The sequence below is a fragment of the Paroedura picta genome, chromosome 3 (genome assembly GCF_049243985.1).
Source record: "Paroedura picta isolate Pp20150507F chromosome 3, Ppicta_v3.0, whole genome shotgun sequence".
Taxonomy (NCBI): Eukaryota; Metazoa; Chordata; class Lepidosauria; order Squamata; family Gekkonidae; genus Paroedura; species Paroedura picta.
The window spans coordinates 82,858,242-82,885,773 of NC_135371.1; the positions used below are offsets into that span (position 1 = coordinate 82,858,242).

General features: G+C 42.5%; 1 protein-coding gene and 1 long non-coding RNA gene across 5 annotated transcripts in view; one reads left to right on the forward strand and one right to left on the reverse strand.

The window, feature by feature from the left end:
* Nucleotides 1–120: 120 nt before the first annotated feature.
* On the reverse strand, nucleotides 121–27,101 carry LOC143832339 (uncharacterized). Of its 3 annotated transcripts, XR_013229204.1 has the most exons (4): nucleotides 26,924–27,101; nucleotides 20,396–20,524; nucleotides 4,375–5,416; nucleotides 121–3,503 (listed from the first exon to the last, which is right to left on the reverse strand). It is a non-coding gene; the product is annotated as an uncharacterized LOC143832339 (long non-coding RNA). The 3 variants fall into 3 exon arrangements; XR_013229205.1 differs by lacking the exon at nucleotides 20,396–20,524 and having other exon boundaries at nucleotides 26,924–27,097; XR_013229203.1 differs by lacking the exons at nucleotides 20,396–20,524; nucleotides 26,924–27,101 and having other exon boundaries at nucleotides 4,375–9,973.
* The window catches only part of PDGFRB (platelet derived growth factor receptor beta), a 162,456-nt gene continuing 160,392 nt past the window's right edge, over nucleotides 25,469–27,532 (forward strand). For both annotated transcript variants that reach the window (XM_077326586.1, XM_077326587.1), the window contains exon 1: nucleotides 25,469–26,600. The gene's annotated coding sequence lies outside the window, so the exon portion shown is untranslated. The remainder of the gene's footprint in view (nucleotides 26,601–27,532) is intronic.

Consider the following 27,532-nt stretch of genomic DNA (forward strand, 5'->3'; position numbering starts at 1 on the left):
TGACCTTCCTTCTATATCTATGCAAGTTAGTTCTGTGGTGAAAGTTTACTTTGGTAGGAAGGGTCAGATGGGACGAGAGAGATGAGCTAGAAAGACAATAGAGCCATAAAGATCCACTGATAACGTTTACTTTTGGTCTCTTTATTACAGAAGAGAATTACATTTGGAAAAAAAAATTGTTCATAAGACACACATTGTGGTTCTATAACAGAACATCTAACACTATTGCCAGTTGTACAAAGAAGGCCATATAGTCAGCCACAGTTAGTTTGTTCTTTGTTTTTTTAACTTTCCCTTCTTGGCTGGATCACCTAGTTCCAACACCATGCTTACTAAGGGACATTTCAGAAGTAGTTCTACATTCAGTATTCTTCTATATTTTGAGAGAAAAGCATAATTATCACATTAAGAGGGAAGTTTATCTAAAAATGAAACTTAGTAACTGAACTTTCAAGAAGGCATTTTTGTAGAGGGATTGGAACTTTGGTGTTATGGAACAGCACAGATAGTTACTTTATAGCGGATAGTTTGAGAGTGTGTTGTGATGATTTTTTTTGTTTCTCTTTTTTTATTGCATTGTAGCCTTTGTTACTGATTTCCTGTATTATAGTATGTCATGACTGAAGTTTTGTTTTGTTTGTTGTCCTGTTCTGTAAGGCTGGTCCTACTACACAGTTAATTGGATCTCTCTACTGTCTGATTATTTTATATATTGTAATCTGCCTTGAGTTTCAGTGAGAATGAGAAAGATTGACCACAGATTAAGTGAATAAAATAACATTTGTTAAAGGGTTAAACATCCTTAGAAGTACCTAAGAATATCTGTATGGAAATTCTGCACTTAGCACAGCTTTCCTGTTGTCTTATTGAAGCCTCTCGTTTTGGGCAATGCACTGTGGGATATAGGGGGATGGCGGATCTATTCAATTCCCATGCCCAGAGAACACACACAACCACAGGACTTCCCCCCATGGTAGGTTGGCATCCAGTGGATGACATGGTAGAATCATAGAATCATAGAGTTGGAAGGGGCCATACAGGCCATCTAGTCCAAACCCCTGCTCTACGCAGGATCAGCCCAAAGCATCCTAAAGCATCCAAGAAAAGTGTGTATCCAACCTTTGCTTGAAGACTGCCAGTGAGGGGGAGCTCACCACCTCCTTAGGCAGCCTATTCCACTGCTGAACTACTCTGACTGTGAATTCCCCCCCCCTGATATCTAGCCTATATCGTTGTACTTGAAGTTTAAACCCATTACTGCATGTCCTCTCCTCTGCAGCCAACAGAAACAGCATCCTGCCCTCCTCCAAATGACCTTTCAAATACTTAAAGAGGGCTATCATGTCCCCTCTCAACCTCCTTTTCTCCAGGCTGAACATTCCCAAGTCCCTCAACCTATCTTCATAGGGCTTGGTCCCTTGGTCCCAGATCATCCTCGTCGCTCTCCTCTGTACCCTTTCAATTTTATCTACGTCCTTCTTGAAGTGAGGCCTCCAGAACTGCACAAAGTACTCCAGGGGTGGTCTGACCAGTGCCGTATACAATGGGACTATGACATCTTGTGATTTTGATGTGATGCCCCTGTTGATACAGCCCAAAATGGAATTCGCCTTTTTTACCGCTGCATCACACTGCCTGCTCATGTTTAGTTTACAATCCACAAGTACCCCAAGGTCTCGTTCACACACAGTATTACCTAGAAGCGTATCCCCCATCCAGTAGGCATGCTTTTCATTTTTCTGACCCAGATGCAGAACTTTACACTTATCTTTATTAAATTGCATCTTGTTCTCATTTGCCCATTTTTCCATTGTGTTCAGATCTCGTTGAACTCTGTCTCTATCTTCCGGAGTATTTGCCAGTCTTCCCAATTTGGTGTTATCTGCAAACGTGATGAGTAGTCCCTCCACCCCCTCATCTAGATCATTAATAAATGTGTTAAAAAGTACCGGGCCGAGCACCGAGCCCTGAGGTACCCTGCTACTCACCTCTCTCCAGTCTGATGAAACACCATTGACAACAACTCTTTGAGTGCGGTTCTCTAACCAATTTCCTATCCACCTATCTGAAAATCCAGATTGCAGTCCTTCAAATTATCCATCAGAAAATCATGGGGAACCTTGTCAAAAGCTTTACTAAAATCCAAGTAAATGACATCAACCAAATTCCCACGATCCAGCAAACCTGTTACTTGGTCAAAAAAGGAAACTAGGTTGGTCTGGCAGGACCTGTTGGAGACAAATCCATGCTGACTTCCTTGGAACACCAAATTGTCCTCCAGATGTTTGGAGATCGCTCCCTTTAATATCTGCTCCATTATCTTCCCCACAACAGAGGTCCGATTCACTGGTCTGTAGTTTCTTGGGTCATCCTTCCTCCCTTTTTTGAAGATCGGAATAACGTTTGCTCTTTTCCAGTCCTCTGGGACATCTCCAGTCCTTAAAGAGGTTCCGAAGATGATGGACAAGGGCTGTGCAAGTTCTCTGGAAAGTTCTTTGAGTACTCTCGGGTGCATTTCATCTGGACCAGGGGATTTAAACTCATCCAGTGCAGCTAAATGCCTCTCGACAACCTCTCTATCCATGTTAACCTGCCACTATCCTTTGGCTACGGCCATCTCTAGATGTGCTTAAACACTTTGACCTGTGGGAAAAAACAGATGTAAAATAGGCACTAAGCCTTTCTGCTTTCTCTGCATCTTTCGTTAGAGTTTGTCCATCCGTACCCAACAGTGGGCCTATTGCCTCCTTTACTTTACGTTTACTCCTCACATAACTGAAAAATCTTTTCTTGTTACAATGGGCTTCCCTGGCCAATCTTAGCTCACTCTCAGCTTTGGCCTTTCTGATGATTGATCTATAGTGCCTAGTAACCTGTAGGTACTCTTCTTTAGAGCTCTGTCCTTCCCTCCATTTACTGAACATCTCCCTTTTCTTTCTTAGTTCCTTTTGAAGTTCTCTGTTCATCCAAATAGGCTTCTTAGAGCTCCTGCAGTGTTTTCGTCTTTCTGGGATAGTCATTGATTTAGCATGCAATAGCTCTTGTTTGAGTAGCGCCCACCCTTCACATGCTCCCTTCCCTTCCCTGGTGTACTCCTGCAGCCTGGAAATAGCCTGTAGGAGCTTCTCCACATATGTGCTCACTACAGATTGCTTCCCCCATTTTCCCACCTGCTCCACCTGTTCCTCTTGGGTTGGGAGGATGTGCCATGCATCAGAGGGAAACACTTGTCACAGTGGGCACATACACAGAATTGTCCCGCTCATTACGGTGTGAGCAACCAGAAAGGCTCGCTGGACAGGTAGCATAACCCATCAAGCACATAGCTGGGCTTTACAGGGGGAGGGATTGTCAGGAGCATCCTCTTCAATCTTGCCTGGTGCTGGATCCCTGAATTCCTCAACTTATTTTTCTTGGGAGGGAAATGCCATCCCCTCCTCAACTTCTCCCCCTGGTGCTTGGGTGTGGTGGAATCCCCTGCATTCTCCGGAGCGTCATTGTTGCTGCAGAAACAAGGTTGAGAGAGCAATGGGGGGAGGCAAAGGGTGGATTTAGTCACATAATGGCACTCACAGGAGTGTTTTGCTATAGCATTTCAGGTGAGTCTAACTGCCTGCAATGGGATGCTGGAGGGCAGTGGCTTGCTAGTCAGGTGCTTGAAAGCAAAGTTCACTCCCCACATGGCAGCCCACACCCTCTATCATGGTTTGAAAAATTTGGCAAAAGTGTGACCACTCCAAAAACCTCCCCTTGCAGGAGCTGTTTCTAGGACCATATGACCCACCATTCTTTGGTCTGCCTGTGAGGTCAACTATGATGGCAGTGACATCTCTACTAGCAACCCTTTCTCCTCCCATGTGGGTAGAAACATTAAAGGGGTGGACATGTGGGATGCCTCTGGGGGTTGGCATGCAAAGCCTGGCATCCCTCCCTTCTCTGCAAGACCAACATTGAAAACTTTAGACTGCCTATAAAGAAATCTTGCCAGAGCATCTCAAACCTGCAGTCCCTCCTTGTAAATCCTCTTCTTCCTCTGCTGTGTGGGGGGCCCCTCATCATCCAGGACTGTTGTGTCCTGCTCCTCAGTGTCCACAGGTATCTCATGCCCCCTCTCCTCACAGATGTAGTGCAAGATCATGCATGCAATCACAACCAAAGTGACATTGTCCAGGGAGACATGAAGGCATGAGAGAAGGCACCTCAAGCATGCCTGCATGGGACAGCCTGAGGTTGAAATACTTTTGCTTCTCAGTGCATGGCTGTTTATAGGGCTTCATGAGCCGTTTCCACAAGGGATATTCTCCATTGGCTAAAACCAGAGCTGGCTTCTGAACCCCTTTCAATTGTGGCTGTGGGCTTCCCTGGAACGAATACCTCAGTATCCATGGCACTGCAGAAGTGGGAATTTTTGAAGATGAAGGCATTGTGTCTTTGGCCACTCCATCCCACCACTGCATCAATGAACCTTCCTGTGTAGTCCACAGTCCCTTGCAGAGCAGAAAAACTTGTGGTTGCCAAACTCTTGTATGCTCCTTTTTGGGGTGCGTATGGGGATATGGCATCCATCCACAGGGCTAATGCAGTTGGGAAATCCTAAATGGCCAAAACTGTCCATGTTCTGCAAGAGAAAAACACACTGAACAAAAAGCCACCGAGCGCCCCAACCCCACTGGTCTTCCCCACAGATGCTCAATAGGGCACAGCAGCACGGCCATGCGGCTACATGGCTTTTTGCCTGAAAAAGGAAATTTACAAGAACGCCAAGATTCCAACCATCCTACCATCCCAGTCTCTTCACTTAGGCAGGCCACCTTCCTGTACAACTCTGCCTCCATGGCAAAACAGACCTTGAGAATGATCTCTCCCATGGTTGAGATGCCCAATCAAAATTGCTTGGAAACCAGTCTGTGTGAGATGCTGTTTGCCAGGCACCAGAGGGCCATGGCCACCCTCTTCTCCACTGTGATAGGCCAGCGCATGTTGGTGGTGTGTCCCTGCAGCCTCTCTCGGCACGGAGTTCAGTTCCTCAAAGGTCCCTCAGGTCATACTAAAGTTCGAGATCCACTGGTCATCACTCCATGCAGACTGGATAAAGTTCTCCCAGCAGTCAGTGTTTCTGTTCTCCACTCACATCTGTTTTGGAAAGCGCAACTTGGTGAGCATAAATCAACAAAACCTGGTGGCTTGGCTTACCCTTAGGGATGTGTGGATGCACTACCAGTGCCAGGAACCCTTGGAGAAGCGCTGCTGTGCTGTCTCTAGTGCCTTCTATGGAGCATATGCCTTAGGTAATGTGTGGTCTCCTGCTTGATGGCCATGAAGGTAGCAGAGATCAGGTTGATGAGGGCACCCACCTGAGCCAGTACAGCCATCATCTTGCAATCCTTCATTTCCACAGATGCTGGAAACGACATCTCTCCAAGAACAACAGTGGCAACAGTGGGAGGAAGCAGAAGAATAATTTGAGATACACTGACAGAAATCTTTCCAATAGTGGAAATGATTTGTGGAGTCCGAAATATACACAGATAGCTTTAATGCATCAATAGTTTGTGTATTTGTCACTGAAATGTGTATGGAATACTAGTATAGATGATGTATCTGTAACAGCGGGAGCTGTTATGTAATATTTTGTAAGGGCTAAGTGGGCAGAGAGTGGGTGTGGCCTGTCAGAGGCAGGGCCCAATCGGGACATGATGGTACAGATTTATAGGCTGAGTTGGGAGGGAGTGATGCAGGTGTGTCCCTCCTGGGCTATGGGCTATGGCCAGCCCTTACCAGCAACTGTTTATATTCTGGGGCGCAGACAGACCAGCATCAGTCCTGTGAGTCTAGAAAGTTCAGGAAGATCTAAATAAAGAATATTTACAGCCTGAAACTATAAATAGTGAACAAGTAAATGGCTGGAGGGATGTGGGAACTGAAGTGACTTATTTGAAGCTTGGCCGGGCAAACAGAAAACCAGTTTAAAAAACCTTACTAAGGTCAAGACTGCTGTGCACAGAGAGACTTCCTCATAGGGTTGCCAGCTTCCGAGGCTCTCTACCCCACTTCCCTCACGAGGAGTTTGCTATGGGGAAAGGAATGGAAGATGACTGGAAACTGCTTTGAGACACCTGAGATCTGCTGGGTCACTGTGGCCCATTCCCAGTTCTCTCAGACCTCTCACAGCCCCACATCCCTCACAGGTTGTCTATTGTGGGGAGACGAAGGGAAAAGGTGTTTGTAAACCTCTTTGAGACTCCTTTGGGCAGTAAACAACAGGGTACAAAAATCCAGTTCTTCTTCTAAGGAGCAACCATGAAAGAAGATTTTGGCACATAACATTTTATAAACAATGAAAAAATGGAGACAGAAGGAGCAGAGTGGACACCTGTGTACTGTGAGTACCCCATGTGTATTAGGGCAAGGGGCCATTTCGTTGTCTGTGGCAACAGAACTGGGGGGAAGAGTCTCCAGTCTGATTTTCCCTTCACAAAGCTGAAGACATGGCTCTAGAAAGCTCATCTGTAACCACTATGCCATAATTCCCAAAGGTCAGTCCTTGCCCATACTCAACAAACAATCCAAACCACAGGTTCTTGACACCCATCCCTCCGCACCAATACCCTCATTTATCACCATGCCACCACAACCTCCCACACAACACACACATTCAACCCCATGTCCTTACAGACTGGACAACTCTTCCCACCGCCAAGCTCTAGCGCCCGTTGTATTCCTGGGTACAACGGGCTTTATCCCTAATCATATAAAATCTAAGAATTAGTGCAACATTTTAAAGAGAATGAGCTGTAGTTCAGGAAGTCAATGCCTCAAATTTCCGACTTTCTTTTTTCAGTCCCACTTCAGATGGATAATAATGCTGGTCTATTTTGCAGGGCTGTTATAAGGATTATGACTGCAATTATATGACAAGTATGGAACACTGAAAGTCCCATATAAAAGTTAAATATTGTTATTAGAGAAAATCTTATTTACTTCACTACAAAACCACACACTGAAAGTTCTCACATTGACTATTTGCATAGATGCTAATGTCTGTACATATCTCTGCATTCTGTTGGCAGGGTTCTTCCCTCCCTCCTTGGCTACACTTTGTTGTATTTGTTTTGTTGCAGTTTTTACTGTCTACAAATGTTGTGGAATAAAAGGAATAAAGGAATAAAGCCTTGATCGAGAAGGATGTCCATATTCTATTAGCAAATGTTCCTATTATGTCAGCAGAACCTTAAAAAATAGAGACAGAAGGAAAAGAAAACAAGAATTAGATTCAATTGATTAAAGGCATAGAGAATATAAATAAGGTATCTAGACAGGCTATTATAGCTGCAGGAATAAGTATTTCATTTTGAATCATCAAGGATCAAAGAAAGGGTGGGGAGGGGAAAGGGATCAGGTCCCTGATCCAGAAAGGAAACATTGTAGATTTGAAGCAGGAGATCTTTGCTACTACTGGTTTCTGTTATTCACTTTATAAAATGGAAAGATTATAGTACCAAGTAGAAAATAATAACTGCATATATGTGACAGAGTTTTTTAAAAGTTTTTAAAACTTTTATGATCAAGTAATACATAAATAATACATAAATGTGTGCATCAGAAATATACAGTGCATAGGATTATACTCCCTGAAAGACAGGATGGGACCCAGTGCTGTTTTTCTTTGGACACTTCCAGAGAGCATCCATTTCCCTCATCCATGTTGTAAATTTAGTACTTCACCAATGAACATGTTGTATCTATAGCATAAGTGTATTAATTTGTCTGGTTAGGTATATATTGGGAGGGGAGAATTTGAAAGTAGATTTGGAATACTAGAGTAGGTAAACAAATAGGGTCAAAATATACCTTCTTTTATCATTAACTTCCTCTTGTCAATGTGATTTCTTAGCTCACTAAATTCTTAGTAGCATTCCAGCAGAAATGTACACAGGACATAAACAAGTCACTGAAGACCATCCAATTAAATCAGCAGCTAGCAGGAATGTTGCCATTTATGATGAAGAGGAAATACCTCATACAAGACATCATTATTCCATGTAATTCATCGCCACATGTTATAATAGCCACTATCATAAATAGTGTTTAAAATAGGGTGAGAGAGATTTCTGAGGGATATGAATATCTGCTAATTACAATAACAGGAAATACTTTTCTCAGAAGTTGGGGTTCACTTAGGTTTCTCAAGCTTTAGTAAATAATAATAAATATGGGAAACAATTGTGTGTGTGTGTGGGGGGGGGGGGGAAGAAACATTACATCATTCTTCTTTGCCCCAAGAGGATAGTATAGTACCACTGTGATCTCTCTCTCTCTCTCATTCTAGTCCCATCCCCATGTCATATATGCAGGACTCTGGGATGTATTAGCATGGTGGGATTGGTGAGATCTGAAGTACAAAAATGTCCATGGGGAATTGTCCTAGAAAGAGGGGATGGAAATAACCATTAAATCTTACTTATGAATCTCTCTGGGGCATTTTTTTTTTGCTATTAAGAGGCAGAATGGTAAATGGCACAGACCATTGATATAACCCGATGACAAATGTTGAAACTCGAAGAAATCATGGAGAAAACTGGTGTCAGCATCCATATCTCATCAAAATGCCTGTCATTATCACAGTAAATTAGATTAGTTCTAATCTGTTTCCATATGAGTATTGAGTAGTGATGACCAAGCTCTGACCTGAAAGACCTCATCAGATCTTGGAAGCCAAGCAGGGCCAGCTCTGGTTTGTATTTGGATGGGAGACCACCAAGGAAGTCCAGCAGGGTCACAACACAGAGGCAGGCAGAGTCAAAAATCTTTTGAACATCTCTTGCCTTGAAAATCCTACAGAGTCACCATAAATTGGCTGCAACTTTATGGTATTTTATACCCTGCCATGTTCTGTCACATTTGCCATGTTCTGCCATGTTCCGTCACATTTCAAATGCATTGTCCAGTAACTTTCCAATGTTCTGCCATGTGAAACTCACTGCAAAGTCTCACAGGCCTTTAACAAACTTTTTCAGATCAAACCCCATGGCAAGCAATGTTTGATTTAGAATACCATCTAAAGAGCCTTGAGTAAACCTACCCACCCCCTCAACTGATTACAGCTAACTGAATCAATGGGGAGAAGTGAGCTAAGCAGTTTATTGTCTCAGAGTTAGATACACCAGTCCTTTTCCTAATCTTTTACAGCCAGTCAAGGGCAGATTACAGAAAAGGCTTGGGTGGGAGGGCTTGTCTCTGCTGTCCTTTGCAGACCAGGTACACGAATATGGTTCAGTGGAGACAGAGATATAGAGCGTAAAGAATGGAAATGTAGAACATAGGAGGTCCATGGTTTGTGGGCAGCTTATTGGCAGGGGAAGATATCCATTGGTCAGTCACAAGATAACTGATTAGCCATATTTTGTTTAGAAAACTTCTGAAATTTGGAGCTGAGTATCACTGTTCCTTTATCGAGGGGAGAAAAGTTGCTACAGAAGGGATCTAAAGACCCCCTCAGCTTTGTATAATTCAAACTTGCTTGCATAGTTTCCTGTGCCTCCTACTCTGCCTGGCTGCTTAATGTGATCACACAGCTGCATGTATGTCAAAGATTATCTAAGAGTGATCAGTCATTTGACTGCATAGAGAAGGACCAAGGCTGTAGCTTGAATGAAGACTAAGATAGTGCATCTCTCCTCATTTAATGGTATTCCTACCATAAGTCAAATCATTGACTTATTCGGCATGAGGAATTTGCCCCTGGACAGCCTCTCTTTGCTCATGGGTCTCAGTGCTGCTTCCACATGCTGTCAGCAGCAACCCTGAGCTCTCCAGTGGGTGGCATGAGTTTTCATCAGATTTGCTTCACAGTTAGGGAAATTGCAAAATCACGATTAGACACTTCTTGTCACACTTCCAATCAGGGCGCAAACAGGGGAGAAAGGCGCAACAGACTCGGTAGCGTTTTGCCCACCCTCGCACCCACCCTCCCCACTCCATTTCCTGTTCATTTTTTTAATGGTATGATCTGCATTGCTGCAGGACTGCAAAGCTATGTGCCTTCAGTACAATTAAAATGTTATCTTCATTGTGCATGGTAATTTCAGGAATGGGCAGCTAAAACTCATTCCTGTTTCTGTTTTCTGGCAGTGGGGTATAAACAGGGGAAGAAGGGTCTGTGTGATGAAGCAGCCCTCTCCCTATTGGTTTGGCATCTGTACTATGTTTTAAATCGTCATCATGAACATACAGTCATTGGGGTCCAGTTACCATAGCCAGCCTATCACAAATCTACCCAAACATAAAGAATCCTGAAAAGAGATCTAATATTGTTGTGGCATTTCCCCATAGCAACACAGAAGTGTAAGTTTAAAAAAAAATGTCGGGGCTCAGGGAGGAAAGAAGTTTGAGTCTCCAAAACAACTGCTATGAAAGGATTCGTAGCTTGTGTTGATTGACAACCCAAGGAGTGGGGGGAGAAGGTTGTCTACACTTTCAGATTCTCCACTTCTAAAAGCCATGATGAGGTGGCAGGAAAACGCAGGAGAGGTCTCCTGTTGGCAAGCGTGTAATTGCGCAGTTTCCAATAGTGCGTTTGCAAGCAGGAGGCAGTGAGCATTTTACGCCTCCATACGGAATCGGTCATTCTAAACTCAGTTGGTCGAATATGAATACTCAAAACCAAGAATTAAGTTCCCATGAGTAGTTAAGACCATGTGGATATAAAGTGTGAAATCTAAACATGAAATAGCTTTCTTCCTGGAGAAGTTGACTTTGAAAGTCTCTATGGTCATGTTTTTCCCTCCTTTTGTCATGATAATCACACTACTACAGACCGCAGTACCTCAATCTGATCACTCAGTAAGTATTGACAACATACAAAATTATGTTATTTTGATTAATCTCCACTCATAATATTTCCCTTTATTTTTTATTTAGAGCCAAACAAGCTAAAACAGCCACTTTGAGCTTGGGTCCTTCTATTTTCTATGCTGTATAAGTCTTATAAGTCTTAATTATTCATTGTTCCTTCTTGGAATTTGTTACTTGGGACTTACATTTTTTGTTTGTTTATTATCTTATTTCACACTTTTAGCTCTTGCTGTAGCAGAAATACAGTTGAAACAAGGATATATTTGAACCTTGTTCAGCTCAGCTTTCAGCATCAACTCTCTTGTTTAAAGAATTAACACAATAAAGAGACTTTATTTTCACCCTTTCTTCATTACGCTCCTAAGTTGGCCACATGATTCATTGTTGTCTTTTGCTTTGTTATCCAGGTGTGGGCATCCTAAAACTCCTAGAAATGCATCCTGAGAAAAACAGGAAAATATTTCTCCTCTACTTACAGGTAGCCTTTCAGACAGTTATGTCTGTGGTTCTATACTACTTACCCTTATATACATGAAATGTTCTGCTTTACCCACCAAGACACATTTCTTGGATGCAGAAGTTCTATAATCAATGTTTGGCTTTTGCTCTTACATATTCAACTACAGACCCAACATGCACTAGGCGGTCTTGAAAAATATGTCTAGATTGCTCTTACTACTAGCTTACGAGCACTGCCCTAAACCATTGCCTTGTACCAGGGAGAGCGGTGCTGCATTGTTCATTGTCCAACACAGGGCATTCAAAGCAGTTACACAGTGACAAGACAGCAACAGACTGAAATGAAAGGCAGATACAGGGATATGGATAATGTAGGAGTCGTTCAGTTGCTATCTTGACAGCTTTGCCTTCTTTATTTAATGAAATACTCAAACGTTTGTACCATCAAGAGAATTTTACTTGATAGCCCCTTGCCTATAGGTGTCTTTTGAGTGTTTGAGTCTGGTTGATGTGATGTATGTCCTGTGATAGAGAGGCAGGGAGACAAGTAACGCTCAGTTGGTGCTTTCTTAAGAAGGATGCAACCTTATACTTGTTTATTTTTTATTGTAAAGTTTACCTATGTGAGAAGAGCAAGGGTTCAATTAAAATTAATTAAGAGAGGGAGAGCAGAAACAGAACTGGCGAAAGAATTCAGTCTTTTAACTCTCACATGAAGTTTTGGATGACATAAGGTTGGAAAGTCTATGGATGGTTAGACAATGGGGAAAGTCAGTTCAATGAGATAACCTGTCACCTTCTTTGTGTCTTTCTTTTGAACCTTCCAGGTACATTTTGTTATTGCTGATCTGATAGTGACATCTGGTGGGAATTTAGAACACCAATGTTAAAGTAAATATTTGACAAAGGTAATGAAAAAATAATAGCCTGTAATGTTTATTTGAAAATGAGCTATAAATGTGTAAGAAAAGGGGCTGTTGGTTACGTCACATGATAGTCTTCCTCAATATGTTTCATCTGTTAAAATAAGTGCTGTGCCCTGTCTAAAACAAGAAGAGGGTCCTGAGCAATTATTTAACCTTTGTTGTGTATACTATCAGGGATGGTGGCATGGTATAGCCTGATCTCATTGGATCTTGAGAGCTAATTGGTAGGGAGGCCACCAAAGAAGACTCTGCAGAGGAAGGCAGTGACAAAGCACTGCTGCTAAATCACTTGCCTTGAAAGCTCCTTGCTGGGGACGCCATAAATCAGCTGTGTCTTGGCATCACTTTACATATACACATACATGCATATCACACGTATCTTAGCAAAAGCTAAAAAGGTATTTTAATCACTTGCACACATAACAAGGGGAACAGCAATGACAATAATAACTTACTACTATTACTACTACTATACATAATGCAGCCTGACCCTATGCTTGTTTTCTTTAAAGGAAGACCTTATGAGGATGAGTACAAACAAATAACCAATAACTGTAGGGAGAGTGTTAGAAAAGCTAAAGCTCAGTATGAGCTTAGGCTAGCAAGACATGCTAAACATAGCAAAAAAAGTTCTTTAGTTATATTTCAAGTAAGAAAAATAATAGGGACACCGTAGGACCACATCAAGGACAAGAAAGTGAAATTATAACAGATGATGAAGAGAGGGCAGACCTGCTTACTTCCTATTTCTCCTCAGTCTTCTCTTGTGAGGGAAATAGTGCTCAGTGTACCAAAAACATAACAAAAGAGGAGGGATGGGAATGGTGGCCCAGGATCACTGTGGGGGCAGTCCATAAAAACCTAGTTTCTTTAAATGAAGCAAAGTCTTCTGGGCCAGATGAATTGCATCCAAGGGTACTAAAAGAACTTGCAGATGTAATCTCTGAACCTCTGTCCATTCTTTTTGACACATCTTAGAGAACAGGTGAGGTGCCAGACGATTGTTGTCCCCATCTTGTTGTCCCCATCTTCAAGAAAGTGAAAACGGAGGACCTGGGTAATTATTGATCTGTCAGCTTGAAATCTGTAGCTGGCAAATCTTTGGAACAAATAATTAAACAGTGAGTCCTTGAGCAGCTGGAACTGAGAGTTGTGATTTCTAACACTCAGCATGGGTTTCGCAAGAACAAGTCATGTCAGACCAACCTTATCTCTTTTTTTGAGAAAGTGATTACCTTGTTGGATCAGGAGAATGCCATGGACATAGTTTATCTGGATTTCAGTAAAGCTTTTGATAAGGTTCCACGTGATATTCTTGTTGACAAGTTGGTAAAATGCGGTATGGATCCTAATTCTGTCAGGTGGATCAATAACTAAATCGTACCCAGAGGGTACTTGTTAATGGTGCAGCATCTTCTGTGACAAGTGGAGGACCCCAAGGATCTGTCTGAGGCATTGTACTCCCTGGAGCCTGTGTTGTTCAACATATTTATAAATCATTTGGATGAGGGATTAGAGGAGATACTTATTAAATTTGCAGACGATACTAAACTGGGAGGGGTAGCAAACACAACTGAAGACAGCAACAGAATACAGGATGATCTTGATAGGCTCGAGAAGTAGGCTAAACTGAAGTTCAACAGGGACAAATGTAAAGTTCTGCACTTAGGTAGGAAAAACCAAATATACCAATATAAGATGGGGGAAACTTGTCTTGGCAGTAGCATGTGCAAAAAGGATCCAGGAGTCTTAGTAGACCATACATTGAACAAGAGTCAACAGTGTGACTCAGTGGCTAAAAAGGCAAATGGGATTTTTGGCTGTATCAATGGAGTATCATGTCCAGATCACGGGATGTGATGGTACTGCTTTACTCAGCTCTGGTTAGGCCTTACTTGGAGTACTGTGTTCAGTTTTGGGCACCCCAGTTGAATAGGGATGTTGACAAACTGGAACGTTTCTAGAGGAGGGCAACAAAGATGGTGAGGGGTTTGGAGATCAAGACATATGAAGAAAGGTTGGGGGAGCTTGGTCTGTTTAGCCTAGAGAGGAGACGACTGAGAGGGGATCTGATAACCATCTTCAAGTATTTAAAAGGGTGCCATATGGAGGATGGAGCAGAGTTGTTCTCTCTTGTCCCAGAGGGACAGACCAGAACAAATAGAATGAAATTAATTCAAAAGAAATTCCATCTAAACATCCAGAAGAAGTTCCTGACAGTTAGAGTGGTTTCTCAGTGGAACAGTCTTCCTCGGGAGGTGGTGGGTTCTCCATCTTTGGTAATTTTTAAACAGAGGCTAGATAGTCATCTGACAGAGAGCTGATTCTGTGAAGGCAAAGAGGTGGCAGGTTACAGTAGATGAGCGATTGGGATGTGAGTGTCCTGCATAGAAGTTAGACTAGATGACCCATGAGGTCCCTTCCAACTCTATGATTCTATGACATATAGAGCTGGATGTGGGTATCAAAGTCAAAGTTGATTAAGGCTCTGGATCTGGATATCTTTCACCCACAACAGATTGTTATTTGCACTTGGATTTACATCTGAATATACCACCCATTCTGTCCCAGTGAGTATTCCATGCATGACTACTTCAAGGTGAAGAAGATGTAGCACACTTGCCTTGACAACAGGATGCATTCCTGGCTGTTTGGTGTTCTCACTGGTGAGAAAAGTAGTAGGATATAAAATAAATAATCAGTTTCCCACTTGTCAACTGCCCCATTGCAAAGAGATTTGCACACTTCTACTAAAGGGCAAGAAAAAGAAAAGTGGGGCACTAGTAGAGGGGCACTAATTTTATTTTCTAGGAATGAAAGAGACAGAATATATGTGCATAACAAGCTCCTGCCACCCCCCACACCCCTAGAATCAAGAGAATCCAGATCTGTTGGTTCTCAGTTGCCATTCCAAACCCATAGCCCCTCATCAGATTTATTTACGCAAATTGCGGTTTTAAATTGAGATCTCTATAAATACTTGTTTGTTTGTTTATTGTATTTATACACTACCCTCCCTTTTTGAACCAGGTAGAACATAGTGTAGAACATGGAAACACATGAATGGGTACAATACAATTCAGCAACTTTAGACAGAACAACAGTACAACAGTGGCTTCAAAACTTTCAACATTGAATAGGACAAAATTGCAACGGTGGCTTCAGAAACTTTCCAAAAAACCTAGGAGATTAATGAATGATTCTCCTGAGTATTTTTATTGGCAAATAGCAGCTCTCGGACCCTAATTCATCATCCTAGATAGAGTTTAATTTTCCCTCTTACATAATTTTCCTTCCTTCAGGCAGTCCCACCAGAGCTATTGGGGAGAAAAAATGTTGCTCGCATCCTGCCTGGATATTTTCAACAAATGGGCAGCTAGTAACACCGAGGTAAGGAAAGGGAAACAGCATAGGGGAAGAATTAGGTTCCCTTTCCATAGCCCTGATCTGAACTCATTCCTCCTTCCCCACAGCTGTTTGATAGTTCATTCATGGATCTCACAGTGTCCTAATATTAGTCTGTTCTGAGTACTGTTTAGAACTTGCCTTCCAGCTGTGGACTTCCCTGAGCTCTTCATTTAAGAGCTTTTGATAATTAACTTGCTGGGAGAATCCTTGTTCTCAGAGGCATCAGCCTAACTCCAATGTGAATAATAATAGCAGTGATTTCCGGTCACCCAGTCATCTCACCACATCTGGAGCCACTTACTTTCTGGAAAGATTAACCATTTACTGTCACAGCTATTTCTGATTTATACAACTTGAAGAAGAAAGGAGTTCACAGCAGGCATCCAGTGTGTGCCCCAATTCCCCTTGCTGATTTATCTTCCCCACCTTGGATACTATCCAGTTTGATCAAACACAGATTCTTTTTATTTTATTCTATGCCTGTAGGTAAAAAAAGATAAATAAAAATATAGACTAATCCTAGTAATCACATATAGTGTCATGGAGATTTAAGACTTCCCTGCACAGACCAATTCACTGCACAGACAGTGAATATGGACTGATTACAGTCTGTGAACATTCATTTTAGACATTATGAAACACATTATTTCTGGACTTGCATGCTTCTTATTTCACTCTTCCTACTTATATATTCCTTGCCCCCTTGAATTTGTAGAGTTGCAAGTCTACTCTGGCCACTGGTACGGTTTTTTTGAGGGGATTGGGTTGCCAGCTCCAGGCTCAGACACTCCTGGAGATTTGGGGATAGAATCTGAGTTGCACAGGGAACTTAGAATGCCATGGAGTCTGCCCTGCTAACCATCCATTTTCTCCAGAGGAACTGAACTCTGCAGACTGGAGATGAGCTTTAATTCTAGGAGATCCCTACCTCCCACTTGTAGGCTGGTATCCCAGAATCTGCAATAACCATAATTTGACATGGCACCTGAAACAGAAGAATTATTATTAGCACCAAGTCTCCAAAAGTTACTGTACAAACCTAATTTCATTGAATCATAGAATCATAGAGTTGGAAGGGACTGCCTGGGTAATCTAGTCCAACCCCCTGCACTATGCAGGACACTCACAACCCTATCGGTCATCCACTCTAACCTGCCACCCCCTTGAACCTTCACAGAATCAGCCTTTCTGTCAGATGGCAATCCAGCCTCTGTTTAGAAATGTCCAGAGATGGAGAACCAACCACCTCCCGAGGAAGCCTGTTCCACTGAGAAACTGCTCTGTCAGGAACTTCTTCCGGATGTTTAGATGGAATTTATTTTGAATTAATTTCATCCCATTCGTTCTGGTCCATCCCTCTGGGGCAAGAGAGAACAATTCTGCTCCATCCTCTATGTGACAGCCTTTTAAATACTTGAAGATGGTTATCAGATCCCTTCTCAGTCGTCTCCTCTCCAGGCTAAAGAGACCAAGCTCCCCTTAAACGTCTTGGTCTCCAAACCCCTCACCATCTTTGTTGCCCTCCTCTGGACACGCTCCAGCTTGTCTATATCCCTCTTCAACTGTGGTGCCCAAAACTGAACACAGTGCTCCAAGTGAGGCCGAACCAGAGCAGATCTGGACACAATAATCCAGCCCAAAATTCAGCCCAATACAGCCCAAAATTCCATTTGCCTTTTTAGCCACCGAGTCACACAGTTGACTCATGTTCAATGTATGGTCTACTAAGACTCCTAGATCCTTTTCTCACATGCTACTGCCAAGACAAGTCTTCCCCATCCTATATTGGTGTAGATGGTTTTCCCTACCTAAATGTAGAACTTTACATTTGCCCCTATTGAATTTCATTTTATTCAGTTTAGACCAGTTCTTGAGTATCATCCTGTATTGATTGTGTCTTCAGTTGTGTTTCCTACCCCTCCCAGTTTAGTATCATCTGCAAATTTAATAAGTATCGTCTCTAATACCTCATCAAAATCATTTATAAATATGTTGAACAATACATGTCACAGGACAGATTCCTGGGGCACTCCACTTGTTACTGCTTTCCAAGAGGATACTGAACCATTTACAAGTATCCTTTGGGTACAATCTGTTAACCAGTTGCCAATCCACCTGACAGAATTAGGATCCATACTGCATTTTACCAGCTTGTCAATAAGAATATCATGTGGAACCTTATCAAAAGCTTTACTGAAATCCATATCCAGCAAGGTAGTTACTTTCTTGAAAAAGAGATAAGGTTGGTCTGACATGATTTGTTCTTGTGAAACCTGTGCTGAGTCTTAGAAATCACAGCTTTCTGTTCCAGCTGAGTTTTTGATGATTTGTTCCAAAATTTTGCCACCTACAGATGTCAAGGTTTTTCCCTTTCTTGAAGTTGGGGACAACATTTGCCCACCTCCAATCTTTTTTTTAGTACCCTTATCATTCATGGATAACCCTTGTCATTCATCCATGTTGCATTTTTTTTCAGTGGCACATGTATTTGGATGAACATTGGGATGCACATGCATCCAAATATGCATGCTCTTCCCTTTTTATTCTCAGCTAGATGCACTGGATTGTTACTCAACTGTATAGGTTTTTTTGTTGTAACTATTGACTGCTTACACAAGTAAAAAATTCTGAAACTGGTGTTCTTATTGGTTAGATCCATGGGTTCAGAGATCAGGACACTGGGAATTCATTTCAGCTTTTTATTGTGACCCCAGCATGATGGTACAAGAAGGCAAACTGGACCAAAACTGAACCGAAGAACCTACAAAACCCACCATTACACATATAGAGCAAAAAATCTTCTCACCAGCAACAGCTATTGGTCAGTTTCACTTTAAATTTGCTGGATCCCACTGTTGGGATCTAGCCACACATTGGCTAATTGCAGTGCAGGATTATGATCCTGCCTCAGACCTCAAGCTCAGTCTTTGGCAGATCTAGAGATATAATAGTTATTGGTCTTTGCACTTTTTGCACTTTTTAGCCCGCCTCCCCCTCCCTTCTACCCAAACGGGGCTTTTTTTTTGTTTTTTGGAGCAAGCTGCCTGGACCAATGAATATATGTATAGGTACATAGATGCAGAGTGAAAAAAATTCCCACCCACCATTTGTCACGCAAAGCATGGCCCCCCAAGAAAAAATCTGGAAAAAGATTACTTTTTGACACTGCAAGTGTCAAACTTCCAAAACAAACTTGCTAAACTATGCACTATGTATCTATGATTATATGAACAGGCACAGCAATGGAGAAGTTTTACTTAAAAGAAAAAAGATCACTTTCCCTTTAAAACTAGGAAAAAGCTGATTGGCTGTCTGCCATGATTGACAGGCAGGGGAGACTCGCTAGTATCACAAGTCCCTCTTCGCAGCCATTTTAATCAGCTGTGTGGAGTGCCAGGAAACGTGAGAAAGCGGGAGGAAAGCAAAGAGGTGAGAAATGTCATGGGATGCATTTTTAATAGTGTTAACCAATTGTCGTTGCTTAACACTAATTTTTTTAGAAGTGCAGAATGGCCCACAGTATCACTGGCACAGGATATCCAAGAAACTAAGCCAACATGAGAGAACTCTCAGTTTAATAGCCCTTCCTCTTCCAGGTTAAAGAAGCCCACTGAAGGCCACAGCAATAATTGACATAGACTAGTGCTTATTAAGAGGGTGAAAATAGCACTCAGCAGGACTCAGTCATGGATACAGTTTTCCATATTAGGGATAAGCCCTATAATGTATGAAGCAAGAAGCGAATTTTCCTTTTCAGGAAGTAAACATACAAATTTGTCCATGTTGTGATAATATCACATAGCTCAACTATTTATCTACAGATCCTTTGTGGAACAGGCCTATACTACAGTGAGCACCACACACACAATAAAGCTATTGTATGTACAGAAATTAAGGATTTAGTCTTCTCTTAAAAAGGAAAGGCCCAGAAGGGGAGCCAGTGGAGGAGTAATTCCATGCTTGGATATATGATCTCCTGACATCACTCTAGAACTTCTTCTTCTCTCTCTCTCTCTCTCTCTCTCTCTCTCTCTCTCTGGGCTCCAATTCAGAACACGCTGCTATCATTGCTGCGAAAATAAACCATTTGTTCTTTCATCTTGGGACCATATTGGACCAATTTCCATTCCGCTAAAATAGTTCAAGATGCCCCATCTCATCTGTCTCAAAGGCACTGCTCTCTGGCAATTCAAACTGTCCTTTTGAAGTCCATGAAAAATCTGGTGTTTCTTTTCTCAGTTGGCCTCTTGTTGTTCTCCCTGTTGCTATTTGAGATGCCATCTAATTTCAGTCACAATCATTTTAATACATTGAATTAATATATCATTCTATTTGGGAATCTGTCACTATAATTCTACAAATCCTTGTTAGAACTGATATTTAAAATAACATCAGCACTGTAATAGCAGTATATTGGTACATCGTACATATTGTCTGGAATTTGACTCCAAATTTTTTCTAGTTCCTGGTGGCCCTACCAAAGCAAGCTGTAAATAATAAGATTCCAGTGTTACATTGTCTTTACATTTTGTATGTAACATGTAAACATATGTATTTGTATGTACTGGGAAATCTATGCATACATGTTCCATAATTGTTAAATTCCTACTTTTCATTTCAGCTTTGTGATGCAAGTGAGCGTTCATGGACCACATGGACTCCCTTTGAGAATTAATAACGATATGCGAAGGTTTATTTATTTCATTTATACTCCATTTTCCCCCCAAAGGAAATCCAAAGCAGCTTACATCATTCTCCTCCCCACCATTATATCCTCACAAAAACCTTGGAAGGCAGGTGGGCACTTGCATCTGGGTCACTTAGATACTACTCCAGCACCCTTAACCATTGTACCACACTGGTTCTTCTAGGTTCCACTTTAGAACAGAGACAAACAAGGAACATTACATCACTTTATTAAGCACAACTTCACAACACTGAATAGTCATGTAAAAAGTATACAAACATATTTTATCTCACCCATGGATTCAAATTGTACTCCTGAGAAATATTAGGTGGACAGCTATTGGTTTCATTTACAGAGAACAAAATGAAGTTGGGTCTTATTATCAATGGCAAGGAAGAAATCCATGGTTATATTTCATGTTATTCTTTTCAGTGCTGAAGTAAATTGAGTCTGGTATCCACCTGAGCTTTTGGATAGTTTTAACTAACTTTTAACTAAGCCTTCATCTCTTACTGGAAAATTCCTCTGTTGGGTCTGTGGCATAAAAGGGCTGAAAGAGGTTGGGGGCCCTTTAAGAGCTGCCAGCAGGAAGCAATGGGAGATTTGTTGTCCAATTGCCTGGGTCTGGTCAGAAGGGCATTGACTATTTTGGGCTGGAACTACACTGGTTACAGAAGGCATGCCTCTAGGTTGGAGGAATCAGTGGGCATGTGGAAAGAGGGAGATTTTTCGGACTCCACAGCTGAGGGTCCTAAGCTGAAGAATGATTTAACGGCAGATACAGAGTTAGAAGAAGAGTTGGTTCTTATATGCTGCTTTTCTCTACCAGAAGGAGTTTCAAAGCAGCTTACAATTGCCTTCCTTTTCCTCTCCCCACAACAGACACCCTGCGAGGTAGGTGAGGCTGAGAGAGCCCAGAGCATGGGAGGGAAAAGCATAAAGGCAAGATAGTTGCTGTAGGCTAGGGAAGAAATGGCTGGCAACTAAGAAAGGAAATGATGTGAAGGGCTCTGAAAAGCCTGGTTAAAGGAAAATCCCAATAAAGAAGACTGCTCCTTGCGAGTTTCTGTGGAGCACAGGAATTGATATTTCGCCAAGACCCAGTATGTTGAGGCCACCTAGGGTAACTTCGGTGGATGTGTAATGTAATCAAGAGAGTACAGGGTTCAAAATCAAATATTATTGGCAGCTCTGTCTTTTGCACATGGATAGCCACCATCTTTGGGGGGCAGGTAACCACAAGGCTCAAGCAAGTATGTAATCCCAATCAGTTCCAGTATGACCTCTCCTTTAAGCTGCTCCTGTTTTGTGTATATTACTTATAAGCTAACAGTTCAGGCAATTCATGAAGAAAGACCCTTAAAAGAAGGATCTCTAGCCAGCTTTAACCACATTGGGCAAACTTCCTGCTCCATGATCTTGCCTACAGTTCTGCCCACAGGGCATGCCTAGTCTGTCCCTTTTCCTGGGTATTTTTGGCTTATTAGCTTTTCATGCCTAGCTGTCTTTTCAGATTTGGGGGCAATCTGTCTTAGAAACCTGGGTTCTGAAAGTTCACTTTTTACACACTAGTCTATAGGGAACACTATCCTACTAATAAAATATTGTATAAGTGGCGTGTTCAGGGACAAGGGACAGTAGAATTTACCTTGTGTGTATGTGGCTGCTACTGAAAAACAAAATTATACATGGAGCCTTTTTATCTTTGCAAATTGGTATGGGTCCTTTATTGTAAGGAATTTCATTCTAGACAGGATAGAGACAGGATTCTAATCTAGTCTAATTAGCAAGGATGGAGCTGCAGGAGGCATGTCCTGATCTCATGGTGCCAAGATGAGGGAAGAGAAGATATCAGACAGAAAGAAGGAAGATTCTCTGAGAGTCACAATCTATGTATCGTCTATCACAACAAATAATACAATCAGACCAGTAGAAAAGAAGGATGCTCAGGGCCCTGACATATCTGTCTCTGTGACTCTATAGTCCCCTTTTGAAGACTAAGGCCAAAAGACAATGTAAAATCCTTCACTTCCAACATAGATCATTGAAATTGACATTTTCCATTTGAAGTAAAATTATCTGTGACTGAACTTTACATGTGCAGTGGTATTGCTGAATTTTCTATAAGTGTATGTCCTTGCCTGCATACATATGACAGAAGCGGCATGCGCAGTGGCTGTACACATGTACCCAGTACACCTAGTTACATCACAGCATGCTGTCATGAACACCCAAGAACAGCTATGATTAATGGGAAGAATGCTGTTACAAGTAGTAGCATTATCAATTCTGTTTAGTCATAGTTATTCAGAGTTTTAGATAGAGGTCTTTCACTCCTCATCCAGGAGGTGAACCTGAGACCTTTTGAATGCAAAACAGATGCTATCCATTGAATCAAGGCCTTGCTGAAAAGGAGGGGAGGTCCATAAACATGTGTAACATTAAAAAGCTTTTTCTATACACATATAATATTTCTTTACACTGAATGAGGACTGTTGGTCCATCAAGATCAGTACTGTCTACTCAGATCGGCAGCAACTCTCCAGGAACCCAGGCAGAGGTCTTTCACATCACTTCTTACCTCATCCTTTTAAGTGAAGGTGCCAAGGATTGAACCTGGAAACTTCAGTACTGTCACACTCCTTATCTCACTTTCTTTCAATATGTCTGAATGCAAGACATGCTTCATATACAATTCCCCAAACCTTATGGAGATGACATGGCATAGGAATGAAACCATCTTGTGTTCACGCAGTTTGTTTTCCATGTGAGTGTTCACAACGATAAATCTGAAGGCTTTAATATATGGAAAACTCAACTGCATGCTTTTTCAGAGTCACCATGACATGACAGTCACAGTAACACTGCCCTATCAATAGGCATGCTGCTTCTCAGTCCTGAAAGTGGAAAACAAACTGAGGATATTAATATGCAGAAAATTGGCAGATTTTCTCTCTATGTGAACTGGACCCATGGTTGGAAGATTTGCAAATACCCTCTTCCACCTGAAAGTACTGGTAACAGTGGATGATTGCTCCTAGAGGCAAATATGTTTTTAAGATGATGTTCTATTTACCAACCATCTCTAAATTATATTTGTAAAAACCAAAACCAAGAAAAATAGGATATTTCACAGAGTCCCCTTAGGGCTTCTTTACTTATTCTTGTTTCCTTCTAGAAAACATCCTGTCCCCCAAGGTATGCAGAGGTCTGTCAACTTGCTTTCAATGCTGAAAACAGACTGTCCCTAAATGATTCTCTGAGAAATAAAAAAGAGTTTCCAGAACAGTCACATTTGTGTTATTGCTCATACCATTAAAAAAAACAGAAACTATACCAGTTCAGCTCAGCTCACATCAGCTCTAGCAATTAACATAGACTTAACACTTTTTAAAAAATCCATTCATAACTATAAAATTAGACCAAACAAGACTTACAAGAATAATTCATTGCATGTATGCCTCAGGAAATATATAATTAAAGATACAAGGATGCCACATATCAAGATGATGTGTTTGTGACTTGCAGTCACCAAACCTATACTCTAACAAAAGCATAGCTTTTGAAGACATTGATCATTCCTACCATCCACCATTATATAAATGTGAGGTGTTAAATGAAGATGACATAATTTATTGGCCCAGCATATCTTTCTGTTTCATGCAATGCAAATCAGTGTCTTCTATCAAATCCTGGCCTCCTTAGGGATGAACCTATATGATATTTACTTGAATGAATCACCATCCACCATGCTATTTTTAAAAGAAAAGGAGCCAAAGTAAGAGGCAGTAGGGAAAATGTTGGGATTCAGACCAGGGAGACACAGCTGCATGTCCCGACTCTGCTGTGAAATTCATAGGATGAGCTTGCTCATTGTAGCCGGTCTCAGCTTAGCCCACCAGCTTTGTCTCGGAGAGTCAGCTTGGTGCAGTGGTTAGGAGTGTGGGCTTCTAATTTGGTGAGCTGGGTTTGATTCTCCACTCTTGGGCTCGCTGTTCTGACTGAGCAGTCCTATGAGAAGCTCTCTCAGCCTCACCTACCTCACAGGGTGTCTGTTGTGGGGAGAGGAAAGGGACGGAGACTGTAAACTCCTCTGAGACTCCGTCTAGTAGAGAAAAAATGGCATATAAGAGCCAAATCTTCTTCTTTTAACTTTAGTTTTTATTCTTAAAAGAGATAAGCAAACTGAAGAAAAAATAATTACACGGATCAACTTTCAAATCCTTGTTCAATGCATAATGCAAAGAGCTAGATGAAAAGGCAACACAATTCTCCCCATCTTAGATATCTTAACATAATTATTCCAGTCACTTCCTCATTTAAATTTGAACAATTATTTAACAATACTAATTTGAGGAAGGGTGGAAAGTTTGTAATAAGATGTTTAATGGAATAAGTTACAAAAGTGTATTAATATAGTGGCAAGCATACCTAACAACTTCGAGGTCGTTGTGTTGCTCACAACTGGGGTGTGCAGGGAGCCACATACATCATACTAAGTTCTTCAGAGAAATGGTGGAATTGGAAACAAAACTTCGAAGCGGGAATCAATCGGACTTGTTCCCCCCGCTTCTTCGGCCTTGCTTCCAATACAGGTCAGGGAGCTACTTATATGCAAAGTCTTATTAACCCACTCCATCGTCGTGCTTTTATGCTTGCTAGATTAAACATCTTCCCATCAGCTGTCCTAGCAGGCAGATACAGCAATGTACCAATTGGGAACAGACTTTGTAAATTTTGCCAATTAGAGCCTGACTCAGTGCCACATATTCTACTCTATTGCCCATCACATTCTATGCTTAGACAACGACTTGTTGTCCCTATCACGATGGACCTTTCTGGCCCTATGGACAGAATAACCAGACATTTGTTAGCTGATAGGTCCCCAGAAATAACGGAACTGGTGGCCGAATTCTTGGCTACAGTGATACAAAAGGACAGTCGGCTAGGCAAGAATCAGGTCTAGACCAGGGGCACCTACAACTGGTGGAAATTATTGATTGCTGGGCATTCTGGAGGGATCTACTGTTGGGTACTGCTTATTTTATTTTATTTTATTGTTTATCTAGACAATGTAATTTTATCAATTAATTATAATTATGAATTACCCTTGTTCTTACGATGTTTTATATGCCATTAAAGGTTTTTTGAATTTGAATTTGGAAACAAAACTTTAATAAAGTAACACAACTTGCATATTAGAAACCATACAAGATTTCTGGGTGGAAGACCCGGTTCGGGCCTACGTGTGCCCCAGTCTCCAGCTTCATTGTTCACTGGCACAACCCAGGCCCCTGGCAAACTGCGACTCCGCCCAGCCCACCCGGCAGCCCTTCAGCTAAAGCGTTATCTCTGCGATAAGGAGCCGACGAGGCTCATCGCAACGCACCCCACCCCCGCCCGCCAAGCAAGCGGGCTGAGTGAGGAGAGGGGAGGGGGTGGCAGGCGGGGCGCGCAGTGATTTTTCTCCGCTGGAGAGCCCGGTTTCAAGCGCAGGCCTCCCTTCTGTAATCAAAACATGAGTCAGCGGCTGGCGTGGGCAGCGGATTTTCTCAGCCTCCCCTCATATCCTGAGAAAGAGGAGAAGAGAGCGAGGAGGGAGGCGGCGCCGGGGGAGCTAGAACCGAAAGCGGCGCGTTCCCCACAGCCCCACGCTGAAAGGGGGAGCGCGAGGGGAAAGAGCCGTCCGAGTTCCGTCCTGAAATAACAGCGAAAACCCACCCACGTTGGGTTTGGCTTGGACGGAGCCCAGAGCTGCAGCCCCCCGCACACACACCGCCCTCCCGCCCCCAAATCCCCAAGTGAAGTCCTGCTAGCGTCCCTCGCCCTTGAGCTGGGCTGTGTGTTGTGGCTACCCACTGAAGCGGGTTCGCCCCCCCCCCCCCGTGTCTCTTCCAAAAAGGAAGGATTCAGCCCAAATAGTTGGATCAAAAAGTTTGAATCCAGGAGCTCTAAAGCCGGCCCCGGAGCTACGGGACAGCAGCTCGTCTTGGATGCTGTGGAGTTGCTCTGGGGCGCAATAAAACCAACTGCGAGAGGCATCGAGCGGACAGCGGGCGCGTAGGATAGCGCCGGGGACTTCTCTGCCTCCTGGGCTGCAGCCATCTCTCCCTCCTCGAAACAGTTTTGGTAACGGCTTGGCTGAAGGAAGGCAGAGTTGTCCGTGTGGACTCAAGGCAAACCGGGGAATACCAGAAGCGTGGGAAAGAAAGCACCCCCAAGCAACGTCTAGGGAACTTTTCTGTGCTGTCCTTCCACAACATAAGGTAAGTCCTTATCAGTCTGCCTTGCTCGCATCTGCTAACCTCCTCTTTGCCTTTCCAGCCTAAGCAATCCGCAAATGGAAACTCTTTTAGTAATTCCAGATGTGGAGTGCCCTGCAGCGCTGTTCCTTTTCCATGTCACCTTCCAAAACGCCAAACCCAGCCTGCACCCTTTGCAAACTTCTGGATCCTCCACTCAGTCTGTCTCCTGCTTTTGCAGATTTCCGAAGGGGTCCTATAGAGTGGGTGCAAGAGCTTTGGTGCTTTAATGCTGTGCAAAAGAAACAACAATAACAACAACCATAAAAGCAAACCCTTCAACTCACGAGATTTAGCTTCTGGCACCATTTCCCCTCCCCTCCTCTGTCTGGATCCTTCTGAAATCATGTTTAAAGGAGCATTCACAGCATCCTGCAGGCGCCAATGAAAAGAAAGTCTGTGCTTCTTTTGAGGGTCTGTAACAAGAGTGAGCAGGGCTCCTCTCCACCCCCCCCCCACATACTGTTTATTGCCAAAGCGCTGCTCATTCTTGTTGACAAGCAGTTCTAGTCTATGTGAAGCAAAGTGCCTTTTTGGGATTCAGTGAAGGGGGGGGGGCGGGTGTTGCAGAATAGTTTAATGAAAAGAGTAATGCTCTGAAGCCGAAAACATTGGAGCCTCCAAAAGAGGGTGGTATAATAATGCATTCCACTTAGAATTTACATGGCAGACAGCTGCTTATACTGGGCAGGGTTTGCCATAGTTGCTAATGACTAAGAACTTGTTAACAATCACAGCTGCAGGGGAGGGGGGATTATTGTCTTGTATGATGGAGCAGTAAGAGGCATAACTAGTCATACTTTGTGCCTCTTGGTTCTGAAACACAACTCCTGTGCACTAGGATGTGTTTGTGTGGCATAGTGACTGAGAGCATGGTCTCAAAAGTCCCCACTTGC